This window comes from Suricata suricatta, chromosome 13, assembly GCF_006229205.1.
Source record: "Suricata suricatta isolate VVHF042 chromosome 13, meerkat_22Aug2017_6uvM2_HiC, whole genome shotgun sequence".
In the NCBI taxonomy this organism is placed as follows: domain Eukaryota; kingdom Metazoa; phylum Chordata; class Mammalia; order Carnivora; family Herpestidae; genus Suricata; species Suricata suricatta.
The window spans coordinates 60,357,458-60,374,938 of NC_043712.1; the positions used below are offsets into that span (position 1 = coordinate 60,357,458).

The window sequence follows — 17,481 nt, forward strand, 5'->3', positions numbered from 1 at the left end:
CGGAGCCCTGAGAGGCCTCTTGAGGCCTAAGCTTAGAATTGGCACAATGTCAATTCATCCGATTTTATTGACCAAAGCAAGTCAAAAAGCCAGCCCAAATTCAAGGTGAGAGAAAAATTGACTCTTCTTGACAGGAGGAGTTGTAAAGAGTCATTGCAAAGGGGTAGACAGGGAAATAATTAAGGACATTTTTGTAATTAATCTAAACACCATCTCCTACTAATCCTAGAAGTAATAGTTATCCATTGGTATCCTTTTCTAGCATTAGTAAGCTTATTACTCTATTTTTCATAATCCTCCAATCTCTCATTCTACCACAGATAGCCACTATAAGTGTGCTTCATGTATTTGCTGGTTTAGGCTGAATTTTTTTGTTACACAACCATTTGGTGCTGATGAGCTTTGATTTACCTCAAATTTGTGACCCAGAAAAATTTTATCTAATCCAGCTAAGGCAAAATTATATACTTTCTTGAATGAACGCCTCAGAATATATCATGGAGCAATCTGAAAGACACTAGGAATTATTGTTTTGTTTTAAGTTCATAACAAAAATGTTTTTAAGAATAGAACAACAGGGACACCTGGGTAGCTCAGTTGGTTAAGCATCTGACTTTGGCTCAGGTCATGATCTCACAGTTCATGGTTTTGAGCCCTGCATCGGGCTGTGTGCTGAACAGCTCAGATACTGGAGCCTCCTTTGGATTCTGTCTCCCTCTCTCTATGCCCCTCCCCTGCTCATACTTTGTCTTTCTCTCTCTCTCACAAATAAATAGGCCTTAAATTTTTTTAAATAATATCACAAAAATGCTTAGTTTCTTAAAACTTACCACAATCCCAGGAGAATGGACTAAAAATAAAAAGACTGATTATGTTGAGTGTTAGCAAGAATAAAGAGCAAATGGGACTTTCATACTATGCAGGTGGGAATGTAAATTGATTCAACCAAATTTGAAACCCAGGCAGTTTCTACATAGCCACCCTGGGAGCAATTCCATTCATAGGTATATATGCAATAGAAATTAATGCATATGTCCAATAAGAAATGTACAATAATGTTTATAGTAGCTTTAGTTATAATAGCTCCAGGTTGAAAATCACCTAAATATCTATACATAAGAGAATGAATGAACAAATTGTAATATATTTCTACCATGGAATACTACAGAGCAGCAAAAAAGAATGGACTATTAATATATGCCACAACATGAATGAATCTCAGAAAAATTATGTTGAGGAAATGAAGGCAGGCACAAAAAACATATACTATATGACTCCTTATATAAAGTTCAAGAAAATGCAAATCTAAATCATATGTTAGAAATCAAAACTTTGGAAAGTGAAGGAATTGGCAGTGTTGACTGAGAATACAAAAGAAACTTTTGGGTGATGGTAATATTCTATATTGTGATCTGTGTAGTGGGGTTTATATATGGAAAAATTTACTATGATATGTTCATTTTATGTGTATCAAATGTTTATGTTATACCTACACTGACATAGTTATATGGATATCCTTCTTTTAAAAAGTGGACTTTTTATTACTATGGGTAGTATAAATGAAAATGTAAATTCTATCCCTGGCTTCAGAGTTGTTTGTATGGAGAAATCAAAAAGCCTTCTGCTTTTCTCCCTCATTTTTCAGAGATTAATTAGGGAGAAATCCCCGTATGAGAGTTTCAGTTCATCAAACCTAAAGAAAAGCAAAATTTAAAAGCCTCTGCAGGTTCTGCAATTAAGGCTATTGATGAGAGGTTGGTTGTTCTGTATTATGGATATGGTAGTATGTGCACAAGAATATGTGTGTGAATGTGTATGTATGTGTGTGACCATGTGTCTCCATATGCTATGTGCACATATGTGATGCGCATGTGTGCCCATGAGTGTGTATGAGGATCCATATGTGTTTTCTACTAGATTCCCGTAGAGGGAGCTAGGAGGCATAGCTTTCCTGTAAAATAGCAAAGGTGTATGCTTTAAGTCCCAAAATTCTGCTTGAAGATCCTGAGTAGTATTATTCTAGATATGACAATACAGTTTGGGGGAAATGTTTAACTTCAAGTGAGTTGCTCTAGGTGGAGGTGGGGTACAAGGCACAGAGCCTAGGACTAGTACATTACTCTAAAGTAGGGTTAGAATCTCAGTATGAAGGTAAAAGGAAGGGCTCTCTGGGGCAAAGTGACCTTTGAAGGAAGGTGATGGAAAGAAGTCTAGGAGCTATGCTGCTTCCCCAGGGGGACATGTATTTCTGTTTTTTGGACAATGTAGCATCCAGTTCTATGTTTTTTTCCCCTACATTTTTATTCACTCTAGCTTTCTCCGAACTCTTCAGAAAAACATAGTACCCATTTTGCAGCCATAAGGGTCTTGTAGGGACAGTGGGAAGGGAATTAAGAGACAAGGCAGTAAACGGAAGAGCAGCCTTACCATCTCTGAGGCCAATGTAACCGGAACCACAAGGTATATATACAGAGAGAGGATGAAGATCTTAGAATTCATGAGGCCACCAGGAGTGAAGTGAATCAACCTCCACTGTGTGACAACAGAGAAGCTGCTGCAACATAGACAGATGCAGGAAGGGGTAGGAGACAAACCCCTTGAGGTAAGGCAAGGCTGGGAAAGATGAGGGAGAATGGGAAGGCACTTGGCTCACAGTGTGGTTTTGGATCTTTGATAAAGAGACTGAATGACATGTGAATAAGTTGATCATAAAGAAAGAGACCTGTTGGATTTTTTTTTTACCATATGTTGCAACACCCCATGTGTACAAAAAGCCAAGATAAAGAGCTAAAATGAATTTGCATTTAGCTTCCTGATATCATGAAAGTACAAGAACAAATTGAAACGTTTCAAACACTCTTCACAAATTTTAAGAGTGGGGTTATACTTAAAGTATATTCCTTGAGGATTTCAATTATTCTAGATCCATGGGGGGAAATCATAGATAAGAAATGAATGTGGTTGAAGTTGTGCATATCTTCAGCAACTTTATCCAAAGTCAGCAAATATGCTAAATATATTTTAATTGTCAAAAATGGCAAAAGAAACTCAGTGAAAGTAAATGTAATTGAGAGAGGGCATGCCCTTGTCAGATTTTGTATTCAGTAATTTCAACAAAGCAACTCTTAAAGTATTACCAGATTTTTATATGTCCTGCAGTCTTGGAATGTTAGTAGAAATAGAATGTATGCCCTTGAATGTCTCCTTTGAAGCAGAAAGTCCAATCAGGCCAATACTAAATGTAGCATGATTTCCTTCTATCTTTTCTGAGCTTAGTCCTAATCCATATGTAGTGATTAAGATGGTAACTCTGAATGTGGCCCTGTTTTGGAGCAGTCAATTCAACCATGCTCATTAAAGCATCTAGACTTACATTGTCATTGTATTTCCTATTGTGTGCAGAACCAGTTTATTTTTTTCTGTTAAATTATTTGCAGAATTCCTGAGGTGTTTTTTTTTTCTATTCTCATGAGTAGGCATTTATTTGTACTTCAAAAATACTTGGTGAATGCTACAGGTATTGTGTTAGTTCGCTAGGGCTGCCATAACAAATACCACAAACTAGGTGACTTAAACAATAGAAATGTATTTTCTCACAGTTTGTAGGCTTGAAGTCCATGTTCAAGGTGTCAGCAGGTTTGAGTCTCCTGTGGCTTTTCTTCGTGGCTTGCAGATGGTCACCTGGTTGCTTTGTCTTCACATGGTCTTTTATCTGTATATGTGCATTCCGAATGTCTTTCCCTCCTATAAGGAGTTATATCAATAAGGGTCCTACCCATATGACCTACTTAACCTTAATTACTTCTTGAAAGGCTGTCTCTTCAAATACAGTCATATTGGGGGTTAGGACTTCAACATGAATTTTGAAGGGAGGGGGACACAATTCACTTCATGGAATACTGCCACATTCATGAACTTGAAATTTTATCGTTACCCACTTTCCTTTTAAGATTACAACAACTAGTTGCTAGTTGCAAACAACAAAATACCTTAAGTAAACGCTGAATTGCTATTGGAAAAAACCATGGAACTAATTTAGGGATTTTAAAATTTACTTCACCCAGGTAGAACTTCAGATTCCCAAGAGCTGAAAGAATTGTAACTAGATGTTGAATATTAATCTTAGAAAATTCAGTTATCTTAAATGTTAGTAAGATGATTGGCAAATAAATAACAAAAACAACTGTGAGAAAGAATGGAATTTACTTTGCAAATCTAAGAAAATCTAGATGAGATATTTTTCAGAGCTTTTTCCTTTTAATGAAATATATTAAATCCTAAAATAGCTAAAGTAGTTTTGCTTTCTAAAGCTAAGTAGTTAAGATGCACTTTCCTTAAAAAAGCAAAGAACCCAAAAATGTAAGTTAATAAGTTCTAAAAATATGTAATGAGAAAAGAAAAAACTTTGTACATATGACCTAAAGAGATAGAAACTATATGTATGTTTTATCTTAAGAATAACTTTTTATATATATATATAGAAAAAAGAAAACAGTACAGAGATATATCATTTTGAAAGATGATTGTTCTTCTGATTCGGTTTTCCTACTTTTGAAATAAACATGGCATGGATGCAAGAGAAGAAGCTTGTGGTTTTTCTGCAAATCTGACATGGCTTTTGTGTGCTGACAAGTTTTGGTGTGCTTGTTCTCAGAGAAATTCTTCCAATTTTGAAGATTTTGGACCCTTCATTAGAATTTAAAATATGATATTATGATACCATAAGCTATAGATATAAAAGACATTTTAAGTTTGCTTTTAAACTTAAAGTTAGAAAAATTTGCAATCTGTTTCTTTTTCCAAGCACCTATAACCACAGGTTTTATCCACTGTAAATATCTTAATTTTCCTAGAAAATTTGGGTAAGATATTTTTGTTTTTGCTGCCTAGTGATGTTTTCTGAGAGAAAAGAAGTGTTTATATACCTGTATGCCTAACTTTAGTAGTTTCTAGAATGGCTTATGAAAATAAAATAAAAAAGTCTTTCCCCCATCCCCTCTTCTGACATTGATAAATAAATGCCCTTCAATAATATAAAACAGTGATAAAAATCTATTGCAGTAACCACAGAAATCCCATTATGATAAGTTCCTTCTAAAGATTCCTTGCTTTTTGGGAGAAAATTTAGAAACTGTTGTTGTAATTTCTGTTGAGGTCCACAAAGACAAACATGATACTCAAAGAATCAGAATTGGTTAGTTTTAAAATAAGAAAAATTATTGTCTTTTGGAGCCCAAACTTTTTAAATTTGTCTGATTATTTTTAATACCTAGGCAATATATGTTCATTGTAGAAATTAGAGATAAACAAAATGTGGGGAAATCATGTGAATTTCTACATATCCTAGAAAAAAAAACACTGTGAATTTGTTTTTTTTTGAGAGAGAGAGCTCAAGTGAGCGAAGGTCAAAGAGAGAGAGAATCCTATGAGGTAGGAGAGAGAAAGAGAGAGAGGAGAGAGGCAGGGCTTACTCAAAGTGGGGCTCATGTCCACCAGAAGCGGGGCTCAAGCTCACCCGATGTGGGACTTGAACTCACAAACCATAAGATCATGACCTGAGCTGAAGACAGACGCTTAACTGACTGAGCCACCCAGGTGCCCCACCACTGTGAATTTTTTAATATAAATACTCCAGACATTTTTCTTTGTGTATGTAACTTTTACTTAACACTTAACAGAATGTTTCCTTTATTATATATAGATCTATTTTAATATTTTTGATGGTTTTGCATAATATCCTTTGAATGGATAACATACTTAACAAACTCCCAATGGTGGATATTTGAGAAGCTTCTAAGTTTTGCTCTTATAAAAAAACCTACATGAACACACACATGAACACATACATATATCTATAACTATATCTAAATATTTACATATCTATCCCTATCTATCTTCATAGGTGATAAATGATATTTCTTTAGAATAAGTTTCTAGATGTATATTTACTGGATTTAAGGAACATGCATATTTTGAAAGCTAGAAGCCTCTTAACCAAAGAGATAAAAGCTGTAAATGGACAATTAATCAAAATAGGTGGCTAAAGAGGGAAGTCATAAAAATAATATATATATTATTATGTATATTTATATACACACAGACATATATATACATATATCTTAAGCATTTTACTTTTACTTAGAAAATATAAAATCCAAATGTATTCATTCACTAATTTAGCCAAAATTTTTTTTAATGTTTGTTTTTGAGAGACAGAGAAAAATGGAGCACAAGCAAGGGAAAAGCAGAGAGAGAGGGAGACACAGAATCCAAAGCAGGCTCCAGGCTCTGAGTTGTCAGCACAGAGCCCGACGCGGGGCCTGAACCCGGAAACTGTGAGATCATGACCTGAGCCAAAGTCTGACGTTTGACTGAGCCCACCCAGGCGCCCCATAGATGAAATTTTAAAATTTGTTTTTAGGACAAAGGAATTTATTATTGTCGTTGTTGCTGTTGTTGATTGACAATGAGGCCCATGATTAAAGTTACACATAATCTTTCTTGGATAAGTGACATCTGCAATGAATAGTTTAGGCTTTTCAGTTTCCTTTTTTTTTTTTTTAAGGGAGAGCAAGAACTGAAAAAATGTATATTCCTCCCCCAATCTTTTGTTCCTAATTTGACATTTTTATGTTTGTGGTTAGCCTTTAGAATCTATCCAAAGCATTCCATTTAGTTTTCCCCGAAACATTTCTTTTTCTTTTCTTGTACATATGATTAAATAACATAATTACAAAACAAGTACAATTGGCATAAAAGTATTTAAAAAAAAAGCACTGACTCTTGATAAACAGAAAATTCAAAATGTAAAGAGCAGATCAAAGAGTAGTCTACTGCTACAAAGGACTCAATGGGTCCAGGCCATCAGTGTGTTTTATAGAAAGAATAGAGTGTCAGTTTATTTAATAATTAGTTAATTCAGGATTGCTTGAGAGAGTTTCTACTAAACTCCCCTCCAATAAAGTACCATTGATTGTTATCAGCAGCATATGAGTGCCTTTCTCCTTCCACTCTAGTTCTCAAACTTCAGTGGACATAAGAATCACTTGCACAGCTTGTTAAAAATGCAGATTCTTGGGATGCCTGGGTGGCTCAGTCGGTTGAGCGTCAGACTTCGGCTCAGGTCATGATCTCATGCCTTGTGAGTTCGAGCCCCGCGTTAGACTCTGTGCTGACAACTCAGAGCCTGGAGCCTGTTTCATATTCTGTGTCCCTCTCTCTCTGCCCCTCCCCTCTGCTCTTGCTCTGACTCTCTCTCTCTCAAAAATAAACATTAAAAGAAAAAAATGCAGATTCTTAGCACACCATTTTAACATATTCTGATTTGAGGCAAGTCCCAAAAATTTGCAAAATATCAACCAAGGTGATCAGATCAAAATATTTAACCCAAAGATGAGATTTTATGATTCTAATGAACCCACAGTCTTCTAAAAAATTTTGGTTAAGGTAACAAAATAACCTATTTGGCCATTTCTCCTCCTTGATTAATCCCCTCCTTGTTAATTTCAGAGAGATAACTTTTAGGAAAAGAATTCTTTTGGTCCAGTTTTTCTATGATAGAGATTTTGACAATCTAAATATTCAGATTTATTTAAAAAATTAAAAACTAGATATTTGAAAAGTCTAAATGCATCTTAGCAGTAGAGGGTAGATCCTTTAAAGCACGCCAGGTAGGGTTTTTCAAAGTTGGATTAGAATTCAGAGGTGACTCAGATTCTTTTTTTGTTTTTAATTTGAGTATATCTAACATACAATATTTATTTATTTATTTTAACATTTATTCATTTTTTGAGAGACAGAGAGACAGGGAGTGAGTAGGGGAGTGGCAGAGAGAGAGGGAAACACAGAATCTGAAGCAGGCTCCAGGCTTGAACTGACAGCACAGAGCCCCACATGGGACTCCAATTCACAGACCGTGAGATCATGACCTGAGCCAAAGTTGGATGCTTAACCAACTGAGCCACTCAGGCACCCGACATACAATATTATATTGGTTTCAGGTGTACAACCTAGTGATTCAAATTCTCTATATATTATGCTATGCTCACCACAAGTGTAGCTGTCACCATACAATGCTATTACAATAAATCACATATTCCTTATGCTGTGACTTATTTATTCCATAACCAAAAACTTCCACCTCCCACCCCTTCATTCAATTTGCTCATCCTTCCCATCTGCCTTCCTTCCAGCAATCATCAGTTTGTCCTCTATGTTTATATATCTGATTCTGCTTTTTTTGTTTACTCATTTGTTTTGTTTTATTTTTTTTACATTCCACCTATGAGTGAAATCCTATGGTATTTCTCTTTCTCAGTCTGGCTTATTTCACCTAGCATAATACCTGCTAGATCTATCCATATTGTCACAACTAGCACAATCTTATCCTTTTTCATGACTGTGTAATATTTGTTATATATGTGATATATATATCATATGTATATCACATATTATGCATTATTCATTCATCTATTGACGGACCCTTAAGTTGTTTCCATATCTTGTCTATTATAAGTAATGCTGCAATAAACATAGCGTGCATACATCTTTTTCAAATTACACTTTTATTTTCTTTGGGTAAATACCTAGTAGTGGAATTACTGGATCATATAGTATTTCTGTTTTTAACTTTTTGAGGAACCTCCATACTGCTTTCCACAGTGGCTGTACCAATTTATATTCCCACCAATAGTGCATAAGGGTTTCTTTTTCCCTACATCCTCACCTACACTTATTTCTTGTCTTTTATATTTTAGGCATTCTGACAGATGTGGAATACATTCTAGTTCATGTATTAAACAATTTCATAGGAACAAACTCACTTTAGTTTTTATCCAAGTCACTTTGATACTAAACAGAATTTAAATAAACCTACAGTAAGGTAAATGAAAGAATTTGTTCCCTAAAAACTATGTTTCTTATAAGCCAATGATACTAAAACCTGAATTTATAATAAGAAGGTAATGCTCATTATCTCCTAAAGCAAGAACAACAAAACTCTTTTTTCTTTGTCAGTAGAAAAACGTCAGTTAATTTACTAATAATTTTAGAAGTTTAGGGCCTTAATTAATCTTTAGTAAATTGTACTGTAGCTACCTAGTCTCTTGCAGAGATGAATGGGGGACAGGGCAAGAGGATTTTTATCAGGTTCTCTTGCTATTTTTTCAGGTTTGAGAGGTGGTATTCAGCTGCAAAAGAAGATGATTTTCTTACTAGGATGAATGTTTCTGAACTTTTCTTGCCAATCTAGGGCCCTAGGACACTGAGTTAGCCTGGAAGCCAAAGCTGGACTGACGGTGTTAATGGATGTCAGGAAGAGAGAATGCCCAGAGGTCATGGAAGAGTTGAAATGTGAAGAGACTATTTGACTCTAGGAGGCTGAAGCAAGAGTCTTATTTTAAGGTGCTTGAGGCTTCCCTCTGTGAGTCAGGCAGGAAGTGTTAAAGGCCTCAGCCTTCTCAGGGAAGTGTGGGAGTAAATGTACATGGGCTTCAGGCTGAAAGTCCAGTGCTCCACTGAAGAGGTCATTTGGTGTGGGAAATACCTTTGGGAACAAAGATTTGGTATCAGAGGGCCTCTTAGTGAAGTTCAGCATATAAGGGAGCTAATATTTATTGAATGCTTTCTTATATACATCTTTTCATGTAAAATTGTCATCATCCCTTAAGAAGTTAAAAAATGGTTGAGATAAAAGATAAAGGAGTTGCAGTAAAAGGCATCAGCTTTATAAGGATTGCTTTTATATTCATAATTTGGGATATTACAGACTAGAGAATTGGCTGATGTCAGACAGTGCTATGTATCAGGCACCTTAGACTGTAGTACATGAACATTCTGACAAAGACCCTTTCCTTGACCAAATTCAGGCTCCTCATGAGACCTCTCTTCCACGAGGCTTCAACCTTGGCTGTTAAAGACTGCAGACTCTCAGCATAAACAAGTTTATTCACTGTCCCCAGCACCCCAAGACTGGGACAAACTCTAGCAGGTTTCTACAATCTCAAAGCCATATACCTGGGATGATCAAACTTTACTTAAGTTCCTGCCTGGGAGAGCTCAAGGCTGCCAAAATAATTGCTGTTTTTTTCAGTCAGTCAACACCTGATGATAGGACCCCTGACTCCCAGTCTCTGTGAGAGTGAAGGAGCCTATCTTTGATAAGTACCAATTAGCAAACTCAGATGGCCTATTCACATTGACCAACCTACCTACTGACTTTTTTGTAATTTCCCATTTTCCAGACTCCCATTTTCCAAACTCATACTTACTCTTCTTTCTTTCCTCCCTCATCATCCCTTTAAAATGCCTACTCACTTCTACATCGATCAAAGTTAAACTTGATTTATAGTGGACTTTCTTCCCAACTGCAGTAGTTATTGAGTAAATCTGTTTTTCCTGTCTTTAACTAGAGTCTGGCTTTGTTTCTCTTTGGCAGTTTCCATAATAAGTTGGAATGGCTCTAGTTGTGAGATGATATTTCCCCCACCTCCCCATTTGTTCTATGGCTATACCAGACATAGCTTATGGATCTTCTCAGATCCATTCAACATCACAGGTTCCATGGTTCTTGGCTGCTTATCACAGTAACTCTAGGACCTTCTCTGATCCATCTGGAACCAGTGGACATCCAGAGGGAATGTGGAGATGCAGGGACATTAATGCTGTGTGGGCAAACTTGACTAAAGGGATGTAGGAAACAGGAAGGAATCAGCAGATAAATTGCCTAATCTTATTTCTAACAGAAGATTTCAAGACATGGTGGCTCCATATGGCCTTTTCTAGAGCGGTCCTGTGACACTAGCAATCCACTGTGTGCTTTTTAAAGGTATGGTCCGCTTAGTAATGCACTATTGTGTTTGCATTCTCTCCTTAGCTGACTGAATTCTCTTTTTTTTCATTCTTGCTTCTCTGAGATTACACTTTCCAATAAAACATTAGCATAAAAGTTTTGCCTCAGGCTCTGGGTTTTTTGCTTGTTTGTTTTTGTTTTTATTTTTGATTTTTTTGGAAATTGAGGCTAAGAGAATGGACTACAGGATTAATCCTAAAAAGAAAACTCTCAGGATGGAATTTTTGAATTGGGTTACCTACTTGACTAAAGACAATAAAGATCCTATTGCTGGTGGTAAGTGGGGGTGTTAATGATCCCTGGCAGTGAAATCACAATTAATGAAGTTTTGCCTGCGGTTAGTTGGGAGGATATCCAAGGTGGAGGGCAGCATATTTTCCTTAGCTGCCACTAAAGTGGTAGGTCTTTCCAAGGAAGCAAAGTCTGCATTGGTTTAATGGTTATGAACTCCTTTAGTTTTTGTTTGTCTGGGAAAGCCTTTCTCTCTCCTTCTATTCTGAATGACAACCTTGCTGGATAAAGGATTCTTGGCTGCATATTTTTACAACTCAGCACATTGAATATTTCCTGCCACTCCCTTCTGGCCTGCCAAGTTTTAGTGGACAGGTCTGCCACTACCCATATGTGTCTACCCTTGTAGTTAAGGATCATTTGTCATTCAGAATTCTCTCTTTCTTTATCTTTGTATTTTGCCAGTTTCACTATGTTATGTCATAGTGTTGACCTGTTTATTTTTTTATTTTGAAGGGAGTTCTCTGGTCCTCTTGGACTGTTTCTTTCTCCATATTAGGGAAGTTTTGGGCTATAAATAAACCTTCTGCCTCTTTCTCTCACTCTTCTGCAAATCCTCTGATACAGATTTGTTTCATTTTATGGAATCACTTAACTCTCTAATTCTCCCCTCATGATCTAGTAATTTCCTTTCCCATTTTTTTTCAGCTTCATCATTTTCCATAATTTTATCTTCTATTTCAACTACTCTCTCTTCTGCTTCTTCTGTCCTCACTGTCACTGTATCTAGTTTATTTTACATTTCATTTATAGCATTTATTAATTCATTGTTACTATTTCTCAGGTCTTTGATCTCTGCAGCAATAGATTCTCTGTTGTCCTCTATGTTTTTTTAAAAACCCAGATATTAGTCTTATGACTGTTATTCTAAATTCTTGTTCAGATATATTGTTTAGATCTGTTTTGAACAATTCTCTACTGTTACTTCTTTCTGAATTTTCTTTTGAGGCAAATTCTTCCATTTTATCATTTTGGCTATGTTTCTGTTTTTAATCTGTTTTAATAGCTTGTTATGTGTCCTGAACCTGTGAGTATTACTATATTAAAAAGGGGTCACATACTGTCCAGAGCCTGGCACCTTAGGAAGTGTTTTTGGAGTGTGTTTTGTGTGCTCTGTTGTTGTGTATTTGGCTGCTCTGTCCTACTGGTCAGTCCTCTGCAAAGCTCCTCCTTGCTAGTAGTGGTGGAATGTTTGGACCTTCAGCCAAGGTGTGCTTTGATTTGTTCATCGAAGTAACCCTGGAAAACAGAAAAAGGCAGGGAGGAAGCCTGATCCCATACAAAGAGAAAAATGAAAGGGAAGAAAAGAAGACCAAGCAGAGCGTCAAGCATACTATAATGCTTGATTCAAAGAGAGAGAAAGGAAAATAAAGAATCAGAAGATATAGAAAAGGTGTAATCAGAATAAAGTAAAACTGCCTGATTAAATAAACAAAACAAAAAATTGTGTGTGTTTGTGTGTATATATATATATATATACGTATATATATACGTATATATATATATATACGTATATATATATATATATGAATTGACCAAAAACAAATCAGAAACTATGCACCTGATTCCAAAAGAAAAAAAGAAGAGTGTAGAAGGAAAAAGAAAAGACCAAATAGACAAATCTACAGACGGACAAACAGACAGACCAAAAACGGAAATCAGTTGTCTTTTGGTGCCTGGCACCAATGGCTGTGCTGGTCAGGAGGAGAAGCTGTCTTGTAGGCTAAGTGTCAGTCTTCCTCCAGGAGGCAAGCAGTTGTCTTGCAAGGAGGGACTGGCTTTGGTGGAAGCGTTCCTGCCTGCACCAGGGGCTGCTGTGCTGCTCCCTGAAGTCCAAGGGTTGGTGTTGGGTAGAAAAATGGCAACACCCCAATCTCTCCTTCCTAAACCAGGTGTCTCAAACTATGCTATTCAGGCAGCACTCACAGAATTAGCATGGGTGGTCAGCTTGCCCTGATCCACAGTTATCACTTGCTTTCTAGGTGCTTGTCTGGGGTTCAAAACCTGATGTCTTAAAGGGCCCTGCACCACACAAACCCTGTTCTGGTGTAGTGCCAGTCCACCCAGCCAATAAAAGGCCTTTGGCTGGTGCCTGCTGGGTCTTTTGTCCTTGGCAATATACCCACTTCCCACAGTACTCGAGGTAGGGGTCTGTTCTCTCTCAGTGCACCCCTGAGATTGTGATAGCGCCTCAGGGCTGGCTCCTTCCCTACCAGACACATGCACACAGCCTGGAAAAGGTCAAGCTTTTGAAATCTCTGAAGTTTCAGCTCCTAAGGCTGTTTGCAAAACAGAAACTGGCCTCTCTGTATTTCTCATTCCCCAGTCTGTGGTCTGGGGAGGTTTTCTTCTTGTACTACTTCAATATCATAATTTCACAGCCCTCTGTTTTTCTCTCCCTTTTGTCTCCACAGAAGCAGTTCCTTCCCCTTCACGTCTAAGCCATTTTATCTCTCCCAGTTCACATACATGCACTTCGATCCCACCAAGCTTGTCTCCTTCCACATATAGAGATCCTTATGCCATTCCAAAGATAGAAGCCCTGGGTATTCCAAGTGATCTGACCTCAATACAACTGTGTTTGAGGGGTGAGGGGAAAGTCCAGCCCCCCTACTTTCTTGCTGTCTTTACTCCTCCCAGGGAAGTCTGCATTGGGTTGTGAGGCAACAGCACCCACTCAGCACTCTCCCTGAAAGGAACTGAAAGGACCTTGGCCTCTGTCTAGGAGCTCACCTGCATCTACTGGGCCTTCATCCTGCATGATGATGAGGTGACAGTCTCAGAGGATAAGATCAATGTCCTTATTAAAGCAGCAGGTATTGTAAGAACCCGAGTCTGAACCAAACAGATGCCATGGCAGGCTTTAAGTTTCCCCTCTGAACTAGAAGGCCTAAATTTCAGTTTCCCCAAAAAACTATCAGGCAGTTACACATTGCCTAGAGCAGGAGAGACCACCTCACGGTATCCAATCAGGAAAGGCCAGCTACCTCTCCCCACATTCCTTAAGGTGAGGTCTGCAGATAGGAACTTTAGATAGGACCCTGTTACCTAATGTTAAAGTTAACCTGTTAGTTGCCGAACAAGTCTCTGGGCTCGTTCTGTAATTGGTTAATTTCAAAACTACTCTAAATATTGTGATTGGGTCCCGCCAAAAGTAACGAACGCTCTGAACAATGTGTATGGTTAAAGTTGCTGCCAATACTGTTGTACCATTATGATTGGATCACTGTACCTATGTTACAATTTCTTGTAACTCCCCCTTCCCAAACCGCATATAAACCCTACTCAGCCCTTGTTCGGGGCTCTCAGCACGGATCCACTGCACCTGTGAAGTCTGTGAGCCTGAGTTATAAGCCCGCAATAAAGCCCTTTGCCTTTGCTTGCGTGCCTCGGTCTCCCTGGTGGTCTCTGGTCATTGAGGATACTGTGTTTTGGGCATTACAGTATAAATGTTGAACCTTTCTGTGTGGGCTTATTTGCAAAGGCCCTTACCAATGTCCATATCAGGAGCCTCATCTGCAATGTAGGGGTTGATGGGCTTGCCCCAGCAGCTGGCACTACATCAGCAAGAGGCCCTGCTCCTTCTACCACGCCTGCCCCCTTGAGAAGAAAATGGAAGCAAAGAAAGAAGAATCAGAGGAGTCTGATGATGACATGGGCTTTGCTCTTTTTGAATAAACCTCTTCTATAATCTGTTCAATAAAAAACTGAATTCTAGGAGAGAATGTAAGAGGTGTAAAGGAGTTTAAACTTGTAGCTTAGTATGCATATACTATATTAAAACCAGGAGCCAGATAGGGAAAAGGTCATAAAAGATCTGTTACGAGGATATTTGAATAGATAAACCTAAGAACCATCAACTAATAATTTCCCTGGAATATTCCTGGGTCAGTGGCATTCACCTATTTCCTTTGCTAAAGAAAAACGCCCTCCCCTTTCTTAAATCTGTACAATGCCCTCATCTGAAGCAGGTGCCTAGTGAGATGATACTTGTTCTCTTTAAAAGCTGCCTCTGCCACAACTCATTGCATCCAGGCCAATAACCAGGATCATAATTCAGCATGAGAGAAAGAGTACAGTCCCTGCTTAGGGAAGAAACAGACTACCTATTAAAATGACAGAATCTGGGGGCGCCTGGGTGGCTCAGTTGGTTAAGCGCCCGACTTCGGCTCAGGTCAGATCTCACGTTCGTGGGTTCAAGCCCCGCGTCAGGCTCTGTGCTGACAGCTCAGAGCCTGGAGCCTGTTTCTGGTTCTGTGTCTCCTCTCTCTGCCCCTCCCCCTCTCATGCTCTGTCTCTCTCTGTATCAAAAACAAATAAAACATTTAAAAAATTTATAAAAAAATAAATAAAATGACAGATTCTGGCCATTAAATGTATTAGCAGAGAACAAGGGAATATGTATAGGAGTGGATTTTGAGGATATCAGATCAGGGGAATATAAGGCTGGACAGGAGAGAATTCACAGGTATGGGGATATCTTCCATGACTCAAGATTCAATGTTCCAGGACCTAGAGTTGCTCTAAACACACTGTCAGGTTGGCTTCTTGAAACTTGGTCATGACAATAGCCCAGAGTATGTGAGGTAAAGTTGCCATTTTCTTGGCATTATATTGAGCAGTGAGGATACATGGATCAGGAAAGCAGGAATATTAGAATGGATTTATGTGCAACCCAAGAACCTATCACTGAGTAGGTTCCATGAAAAGACTCAGAGCTCACTCCTATCTCTAAGGAAATATACTAGTGCTGGATATGCCAGTTTCTTTAGGAAGTTTATTGGTACCTGTTCTCTGCAAGTGATGCCTGTAGATGTGGAATGGACATTAGGCTGCCTAATATTAATGAGGATGATGAGGATTGAAGAATGAAAGAGATCCATGGCAGGACTTAATTCTCAGAGGCAAGATGCACATAATTAGTGCAGTGGGCATCAAAATCAGAATAGCGGTTAGAGTGTATTGACTGCCATGGACCTATGGTGATTTTAGGGGCAAGATACATGGAAAACTGATCAGGGATTGCTTGATTTGGATAATAGAAAATTTGAGAGCTGGAAAGCTGATGTCAGTGTTACAATGAAAACTCACCCAGTTTCTAGAACTAAACAGACCCAGAGTCCATTGACTTAAGGGGAGATCAGTCAAGGTGTCTTATGGGGAAAGTCGAGCTCTGAGGTTTCCTGCCTTTCTGGTTTAACAAAGCCTTAATGAGTTGACCTTCAGGGCACAGTTGAAAGCACTGCTTTTAATTTAATCCTTTATTTGTGGGCAGACCTAATCAAATATATTATTAAATAATTACTTTTTATGTCATTGTACTCCATGATATGCTGTGTAACACAGGCTCTACAGATGTACGTATCAGTGGGAGTGGTTGCCTCAGGAAGGTAGACCTGGGAAGAGGTCCCTGCAGGCTCTAGGAGGAGGCTTGGTGCTGTTTGGACAAAGCTTTCTGTGGTCCCAGGAATCTCATGTGTGATCAGAGATACTGGGTATTGGTAGGCACGTCCCTTGTCCTGTGGACCTCATTCTCTAGGGAGTGGCACTAATGAAGGAAGGCTAGATGGGCCCCTATAAAGTGCAGGATTTGGGCAGGGCTGGGTTTATGGGTGATATGGGAAGTTGGGATGATCAAGGAACAAAAAGACTAGTGAAGCTGGAAGGAGATAAACATGGAAGGCTGTGGTAATAGGATAAAACTGATGAGATAAACCTTGAAGACAAGGCATTTAGATTTTTGTTTTATTGGTATACTTGTCTGCCAGTTAGACTACATTTAGGTCTGCAGAGCCTTAAGTAAGAGCTGATTAGGACCTTGTCTGAGGCTTATCTGTGAAACTTCGGGACAGGAGAACTTCTGAAATAAGGGGCTTAAGATTTCAGCTAGTTTGGGGGCACTTGGGTGGCTCAGTCAGTTGAGCGTCTGGCTTTGGCTCAGGTCAGGATCTTGCAGTTTGTGGGTTCGAGTCCCATGTCAGGCTCTGTGCTAACAGCTAGCTCAGAGCCTGTAGCCTGTCTTCAGATTCTGTGTTTCCCTCTTTCTCTGACCCTCCCTACTCACACACTCCCTCTCTCTCTCTCTCTCTCTCTCTCTCTCTCTCAAAAACAAATAAAACATTTAAAAAAATTTTTAAAAAGATTTCAGCTAGTTTGCAGTGAAGCAGAGGTCAAAGTAGCCCAAAGTATTTACATGGAGCCAAGGTATATCATAATTTGAGGAAGGGACTTTTCCATAATATGATTCACTGTGTATACCCCAGGACCTGAAACTAGAAACAAAGCCTATTTTAACTCACCTAAGAGCTGGGTAAGAGATAGGAGACTACATTTTGCTCTAA

At 38.3% G+C, this 17,481-nt stretch overlaps 1 pseudogene; it reads left to right on the top strand.

Moving 5' to 3' along the window:
• Positions 1 to 11,025: 11,025 nt before the first annotated feature.
• Positions 11,026 to 14,818, top strand: LOC115275933 (annotated as a pseudogene).
• The last annotated feature ends 2,663 nt before the right edge of the window (positions 14,819 to 17,481 follow it).